This window comes from Mandrillus leucophaeus, unplaced genomic scaffold (assembly GCF_000951045.1).
Source record: "Mandrillus leucophaeus isolate KB7577 unplaced genomic scaffold, Mleu.le_1.0 Scaffold71, whole genome shotgun sequence".
Lineage (NCBI taxonomy): Eukaryota > Metazoa > Chordata > Mammalia > Primates > Cercopithecidae > Mandrillus > Mandrillus leucophaeus.
The window spans coordinates 1,063,064-1,071,259 of record NW_012107697.1 but is presented as its reverse complement, the minus strand read 5'-3'; the positions used below and the strand labels follow the sequence as shown (position 1 = coordinate 1,071,259).

General features: G+C 41.8%; 1 protein-coding gene across 2 annotated transcripts in view; it reads left to right on the top strand.

The window, feature by feature from the left end:
• The first annotated feature begins 1,180 nt into the window (after window positions 1-1,180).
• AMICA1 (adhesion molecule, interacts with CXADR antigen 1) overlaps window positions 1,181-8,196 on the top strand; it is a 36,780-nt gene continuing 29,764 nt past the window's right edge. For both annotated transcript variants that reach the window (XM_011964860.1, XM_011964859.1), the window contains exon 1: window positions 1,181-1,334. The gene's annotated coding sequence lies outside the window, so the exon portion shown is untranslated. The remainder of the gene's footprint in view (window positions 1,335-8,196) is intronic.

Here is an 8,196-nt window from a genome sequence, read left to right as displayed (position 1 = left end):
AAACTTAAGATATGTAAGGAGGCAGCTTAGGCTGAACTTGATTTAACAGTGGTTTTCAGCATTGTGCAACCAGTCATGTCTGAGCTGTAGCCCCGCAAGAACCTGCAGAGATTCTGTGGTATGCTGGAACCAGCTCACGTAGCAAGAGCTAATTACAGGCTGAGTATCCCTAATCTGAAAATACAAAACCTGAAATACTCCAAAATCTGAAACTTTGAGTGCCAACATGATGCTCCAAAGAAATGCTTATTGGAGCATTTTGGATTTTCAGATTAGGGATGTTCAACTGGTATATATTTGGCAAATATTCTAAAATCTGAAAAAAAATATGAAATCTGAAACACTTCTGGTCCCAAGCATATTGGATAAGGGATACTCAACCTGTATTACATTTTTTAGGAATTTTGCAAGCCAGTTGTTAAACTGTTGGTAGCTTGAAATAGGCCATGATGGGAATATTTATACTGTGGAGAATGCTGGTTCTCTAGCACATCACTTCTAAAGTACCGTGCAGCATAGTGCTTAGGAGGAAATGTTCAACAGCTTTTCAGATGATACAGGACAAGTTCCATAAGATGAGTCTGCCCATGCCTAAGTCAAGCCAATGTAGCCGAGGTTGAAGGTGCATACATTGAGAACATCTGTTTTTGAAGTGGTGACTAAGACTGAGAGGTATCTTGAAGTGAAGAAACCTTGAGTTCTAATCTAGGATGTCCAAGTTACCCAAGAGGTTCTCTATGGGAATCAATGGCTGCCTGTATTCTGGAAATGCTGATATCACACGGCCAGAGGAAACTCATGTCTACGTAGCGAGTTGGAGGACTGGGCAGGCATATCTTTGGAAGCAGTGATTGGGTGATTGCCTGGCGAGGTTGCACCTCTGTTTTGAGAGGAAAAATAAAAGAGGTTGCTTATCTTTAAGATAGAATGTTTTGTGTTAATATTACATTTATTGTATTTTGTTTGCATGAAACGGATTTCTTTCTCAGCACCTACTTGCCTGGTGCCATTCAAGCTCCTACCCTCAGAGGGCTTGTCATCTAAAAGGGAAGATGGCATCTGAAGAAGTCTGAGTGTGAGGTTCACTTCAGTAGGTTGAATTTGTCACCTCTTTTTAGAATGATAATATACATAAAAATTGGGTAATGAGACTGAAATGAGAACCTTGAGTTAGAGGTTCCTGTTTGCATCTCTGCAGCCACTTCAGAAGGCACGTGTTTGGTTTGCTCTGAGCCTAACCTAGAGTGCTCGCAGCAGTCTTTCAGTTGAGCTTGGGAACTGCAGCTGTGGGGAGATTTCAGTGCACTGCCTCTCCTGGGTGCTCTTCATCTTGGGTAAGCAGTTGCTTTGAATTTCTTAAGCCATTATTTGAACTTTTCTCATGCAGAAGTGTGCCAGTCCTGAAGGCTGGTTGAATTGGTAGTCTCTCAGGATTGTGAAGCCGTGATTGTAGAACTCTTGATCTCTGGAGGGGGATGTCATAAAGTAGTCTAGTGGGTGCTGTTTCAGTTACTGTCATGTAGAGTAACTTAGGTGAATCTCCTCAGCAAAAAGAGGAGCAAAGTTTCCTCATAATAAGAGTATGTGACAGTGATGATGACAAGGCTTCAGCTTTAAGTCACCCATGGGTTTAGGTAGAGCTGTGACTGGCTGTTCTTGAGCTCACAGCAGAGCTCTTTCTTCACTATTTTTCTTTTTAGAAGACAGTTTTAAATTTTATTTTTAAACAAATTTCATTGTGTATATTTAAGGTAAACAACATGATGTTGTGGGATACGTGTAGATAGTAAAAAGTTTACTATGGTGAAGCAGATTAATATATCCATCATTTTACATAGTTATACCACTGTTTTTCTTCTCCCCATTATAGACATGCCAATATTTAACCTTTAGAAGCCCGAGACTTAAATCTCCCAAGAGAGCTAGACTACTGTCCATACTTGTTACACCCTCAGCACAGCCCTGACCTTGGGAAAGGCTCATGCAGGATGGTTTAGGTATAACCCACTCTGAAGCAGGGAGCAGGAATAAGGACCTCCAGGGTCCCATTCGTGTAGAGAGTTAACCGATGTCACCTAGACTGTGTTACAGAAGCCATGTGACCTACCAGTCTGTGTTCAATGGCTTAACAATGGAAAATGAGGGCACATATTAAGAGGCATGGCTTAGAGTGGTTATATAGACTTGGAGACCTAAAAACATCTGAGAGCCCAGAAGTGCACAGCAGTATGCAGATGGATTGAGAGGACTTGGCACTGCAGGTGGACAACACTCTGTGAGTGAAAGAAGGCTGTGCAGTTGTCTGTTTGATCAGTGGTTAGTTGTCCTTACTAGGGACAAACACTGAGGGACAGCAGCTCTCCCTTATTTTGTTTCATGATATTGTCATTTGGGGGGTAACTTTGGCATCTTGTATGGTAGTCTCATTGTGGCATATCTCTTTTCCGAAGATGTTTTTTTCTGTAGTAACTGCCAAGGAGAACAATTTCCCTACACTGTTTAGTGACTTTAAAAATTGACACATAATAATTACACATATTTATGGGGTACACAGGGGTGTTTTGATACATACAGTGTATAGTGATCGGATCAGACTAATTAGCATATCCATCATGTCAAACTTTTTTTCATTTATTTGTGTTAGGAACACTCAGTATCCTCCTTCTACCTCTTGGAAACTATGCATTGTTGTTAACCATAGCCATCTTAAAGTGGTATAGGACACTAGAATTTATTCTTCCTATCTAGCTGTAGTTTTGTTTCTGTTGACAAATCTCTCCCTATGTCCCTTCCCCTCTAGTATCCTCTGTTCTACTTTTTACTTCTGTGAGATCAACGTTTTTAGCTTCCACATATGAGCGAGTACATTCAGTGTTTAAGTTTCCGTTCCCGGCTTATCTCACTTTACAGAATGTCTTCCATTTCCATCTATGTTACTGTGAATCATAGATTTCATTCTTTTTAATGCTCAAATAATATTTCATTGTGTACATATATCACATTTTCTTTACCCATTTATCTATTGTTGAACACCTAGATTGATTCTATGTTTTGGCTATTGTAGTAAGTGCTGCAATAAACAGGAGTGCAGATGTCTCTTCAATATAATGATTTCCTTTCCTTTGGATAAAGGTCCAGTGGTGGGATTGCTAGATCATATAGTAGTTTATTTGTAGTTTTTTGAGGGACCTCCATATTTTCCTGGGTAGTGACTAGCCAGGGCTGGTGTCATGGGTGGTAAGGGTATTTACCAAGACAGCCATAAGTAAAAAAATACCTTGCAAGGTTGCTGGGCAGCACAGCAGGGAAAGGGCTGTCTGCAAAGAGGCAGGGACTAGAGAGAAGTTTTATAGGGTCGTGCTGGAGCGGGCTACCTGTGGAACCAGGTCACTGTGCCCACAGAGGTCATTGTGCCCTTGAGTAGTTTGATTAGCTACTCTCAGAACAATTGTTCATTGTTCTTCCCCACCTGGGACCCTCCCCAACTTGGGGCCCCTTCCTCATTGTTGCTTGCTTATCAGGACTGTACATTCCACCCTTGGCAGAACAACAATGACAAATCTTTGGCATTGGGCAGAGGTCTCATCTTCCAACTACTTCCTGCTGACCAGGGGCATAGAGTTCTCCCTACCTACGATTGTTGATCTGTCAAGAGACCTATCCTGGATTGTGGGACCTAGGATATTGGATTTTGCTGGAGGAAGCGTCTCATCAGAGAGGGGGAGCATGTCAAGGCAAAACTGGTGTCCAACTGAATTCAGGGGAGACCGGTAAAGGTAGCAGGCATCATTGGGGAGAGACTGATACCCCATTCACAGCATCATTTGAAGGTGAAACTGCTGAATTTTAGAAGATACAATTTTATTTCTTAAGCCAGTTACTGAAAAGGCGAAGAAAAACCTTTTGCAGTCTGACTATTTTTCCTTATTGAAAGCCCATTTAGATAACCTGGAAGTTACTTGATGAAAAAGTGTTTGAATTTAAACAGCATAGGGAACCAATTTTAGACAGACTATTATACCTTAATTACATACAACATTCCTTTTATAAATTTCTTTCATGAATTTTCTCATGACTTACACTGGTCATGACTATCTATGATGGGCTTGGACTTTCTGACTTGTCCTAAACTTCCCTCTTTCTTAACAATCAGTCATTTTACTTTATGACAAGAATTTATCACACAAGATCCGTTCTTATATAAAATTTCTTTCTTTATAACTCTCCTTATCAAAAATACCTCTTCACCTTTATAACTTTCTTCTTCTTTTTTGTTTTATTATTTTTATTTTTATTTTTTTGAGACAGAGTCTCACTCTATCACCCAGGCTGGAGTGCAGTGGTGCGATCTCGGCTCACTGTAACCTCTGCTTCCTGAGTTCAAGTGATTCTTGTGCCTCAGCCTCCCAGGTAGCTGGGACTACAGGCACAAGCCACTATGCCTGGCTAATGTTTGTATTTTTAGTAGAGATGGGGTTTCACCCTGTTGACCAGGCTTGTCTTGAACTCCTGACCTCAAGTGATCTACCACCTTGGCCTCCCAAAGTGCTAAGATTACAGGCATGAGCCACCGCACCTGGCCTTCACCTTTATAACCGTCTTTATGTCTCTCTTATTTCCTCATTCCTTTTACCTTGTTTTATAAGTAACCTTTTTTTTTTTTTTTTTTTTTGAGATGGAGTCTCACTCTATCATCCAGGCTGGAGTGCAGTGGCACAATCTTGGCTCACTACAGTCTCCACCTTGTGGGTTCAAGCAATTCTCCTGCCTCAGCCTCCCAAGTAGCTGGGACTACAGGTGTGTGCCACCACACCCAGCTAATTTTTGTATTTTTTTTAGTAGAGACAGGGCTTTACCATGTTGGCCAGGCTGATCTTGAACTCCTGACCACAGGTGATCTGCATGCCTTGGCCTTCCAGAGTGCTGGGATTCCGGGCATGAGTTACCACATCTGGCCTATGTGTAACCTTTGAATTAGACAAAAAAAAATTTTCCTTTTGTTAGGAAGTTAAGGTTTATACTGTGTGTTGCTGTGTGAGTTCTGTGAAGGGGCCACATATGAGGAGGTTATCCCCCCTCAAGAGATTTCTAGGTTGAATTTCTTGCTAGGGTGTGTCTGTATAAGTGTGGGCTATTTTTAAACCCCCGAGATAGGACTATCCAGGTCGAAGCTATTGGTTAAAGATTTAGGTAGCTTTCCTGGGAGAAACGGGGATATTAGAGGGAAAGATGAATTCACAAGTTGGGTAAACATTAAGCAGGCACCCATCTTGGAAAGGATATTTTTGCCCCAAAGGGGTGTGGGGCATTTGGATATTACCAGGGACTGGCGGGAGATTGGTAATTGGTCCCTTAAATAATATAAAGGGGTATGGATTTTTTGGGCAGGGGGGTGCCACTTGTTCTCATTACCCAACAGGATTTGGAGGAGAGTTGCTCAGAGAAGATTAGTATGGAGTCACTACAAGTCATTTATGTAGCCAAAATGATAACTCCAAAATTTCTAAAAGGAAAAAATCTTTACTTGCTGATAGAGGGGAGAGTCAACTTTCCAAGCAGGTCGCAATAAAGACAGCGTGACACCAACCGAATCTGTCTCCTCTCCCCTCCTTTTTCTGTTGTTTATTGAAAGGTAAACAAAAATCTCTCATTATTTTAAAATATTATGCAAAAATCTTGTTTAAGGCCGGGCGCGGTGGCTCAAGCCTGTAATCCCAGCACTTTGGGAGGCCGAGACGGGCGGATCACGAGGTCAGGAGATCGAGACCATCCTGGCGAACATGGTGAAACCCCGTCTCTACTAAAAAAACACAAAAAACTAGCCGGGCGAGGTGGCGGGCGCCTGTAGTCCCAGCTACTCGGGAGGCTGAGGCAGGAGAATGGCGTAAACCCCAGAGGCGGAGCTTGCAGTGAGCTGAGATCCGGCCACTGCACTCCAGCCTGGGCGACAGAGCCAGACTCCGTCTCAAAAAAAAAAAAAAAATCTTGTTTAAGAGAGAAAGCAAAATTTCACCTTTGCATTAGTATATTATTAATGTTATATCCAATTCATAATTAAACCTTATATACAAATCTATACAATCATAGTTAGTTTGACCATAAGGTAAAATGTCCACACACCTCTCATAATTCTTTACAATTTTCTGTTAAACAAATAAATTCTCTAGAAAACCATTATTCAGACATATGGGCCCCGATTCTGGCCCTACATCAGTGTGCTTTTATTTCAGTGTTCGACCTACGGAAAAGCTAAGTAATCCCCTTTAAATCTTAGCCAACTTGCTTGTACCTACAGAACTTTTCACAAGATTAACCCTTCACAAACCCTTTTCAACTTGCTTAAACCATCAGTTTTGTCCCATTACTCTTTTTTTTTTTTTTTTAGACAGAGTCTCACTCCGTCACCTAGGCTGGCATGCAGTGCCACAATCTCAGCTCACTGCAACCTCCGCCTCCCAAGTTCAAGTGATTCTCCTGCCTCAGCCTCCCAAGTAGCTGGGATTACAGGCACTCAACACCACACATGACTAATTTTTGTATTTTTAGTAGAGAAGAGGTTTTGCCATGTTGGCCAGGCTGGTCTCAAACTCCTGACCTCAAGTGATCTGCCCACCTCAGCCTCCCAAAGTTCTGGGATTACAGGCGTGAGTCACCATGCCCAGCTGTCCCATTACTCTTTTAGGTGAGGCCAATAGTTAAAACCCTCTGAGCTAGACAAAATTACATTCTGTTTAACAGAAACCATATTCACATGACTTCTTAATAACCTCCCACCAAAACATATTCTTTATTTACGCTGTCTTTGTTTTTTATTTTATTTATGCTGTCTTTATTTTTAAAAATCATTAGAGTCATGTGACCTAAAAGGGATTAAAGTTTCAATTTTTTCTGATAATATGCTTGATTTTAGTTTCTTTAAGCCAATTAATTAGAGCTCTTTTATATAAATACTATACACACAACACATATAAATACACAGACAGAAATGGAGAATCAAGACAAAATTCCATTGACTGAGAATTTCTTAGAGGGAGAGCAGGGGCTTTTTGTTTGTTTAGATGGAGTCTCGCTCTGTTGCCAGGTTGGAATGCAGTGGTGTGATCACAACTCACTGCAGCCTCAACCTCCTGAGCTCAAGTGATCCTCCCACTTCAGCCTCCTGAGTAGCTAGGACTACAGGTGTCTGCCACTATGCCCAGCTAATTTTTTTTTTTTTATACAGATGGGGTTTCGCCAAGTTGCCCAGGCTGGTCTCAAACTCCTGGGCTCAAGCGATCTGTCCACTTTGGCCTCTCAAAGTGCTAGGATTATAGGCATGAGCCACTGTGCCTGGCCAGCAGGGGCTTTTAAAACAATATCTGTATACATACAGCCCAAATATCATCTTTAATTAAGTTGATTTCTGACTATGGAGTTCTCAAAATAAAAATCTCTTAAAAATCTTTTGTTACCAGATTTTAGCCAGGACAAATGGCCAATATTTCTGGCTTTTGAATCTTTACCTAAAGGTAACCTCCTATGTGAAATTACTAAACCTTAAGTAAGGGGATAACTTAAATATGGACGCACAAGGTTCGTGTGTGTCTGGAGACACAAGGTGTCTCCAAAGAGATGGTAAGCAATTTACAAGATCTAGAATTGCCCCAAAGGTAACTCAGAGAAAAAAGTTTCAAGACAGGAAATTAGGAGCTGTCCATGGAAGGGAAAAGAATCAATAAATGATTAAATCACAAAAGATTCACTTTTGAAGCCAGGAATTGAACCCAGCGCACCCCTCTGAGAGGGCAAAGCCCTAGTAGTTGAGCTACAGCAGGGGTCCCCAATCCCTAGGCAGTAGACTGGCACTGGTCCATGGCCTGTCAGGAACCGAACCGCTCAGCAGGAAGTAAGTGGCAGGCAGACGAGCAAGCATTACTGCCTGAGCTCTGCCTCCTTTCAGATTAGCGAGGGTATTAGATTCTCATAGGAGCGTGAACCTATTGTGAACTGCACATGTGAGGGATCTAGGTTTCATGCTTCTTATGAGAATCTAATGCCTGGTGATCTGAGGTGGAATAGTTTCATCCCCAAATCATCCTCCACCCTCCCTGGTCTGTGGAAAAATTGTCTTCCATGAAACGGGTCCTTGGTGCCAAAAAGATTGGGGACCAGTGACCTATAGTGCAAGGTGACTGCTGTTGTTTTTTCCAGGAGGAG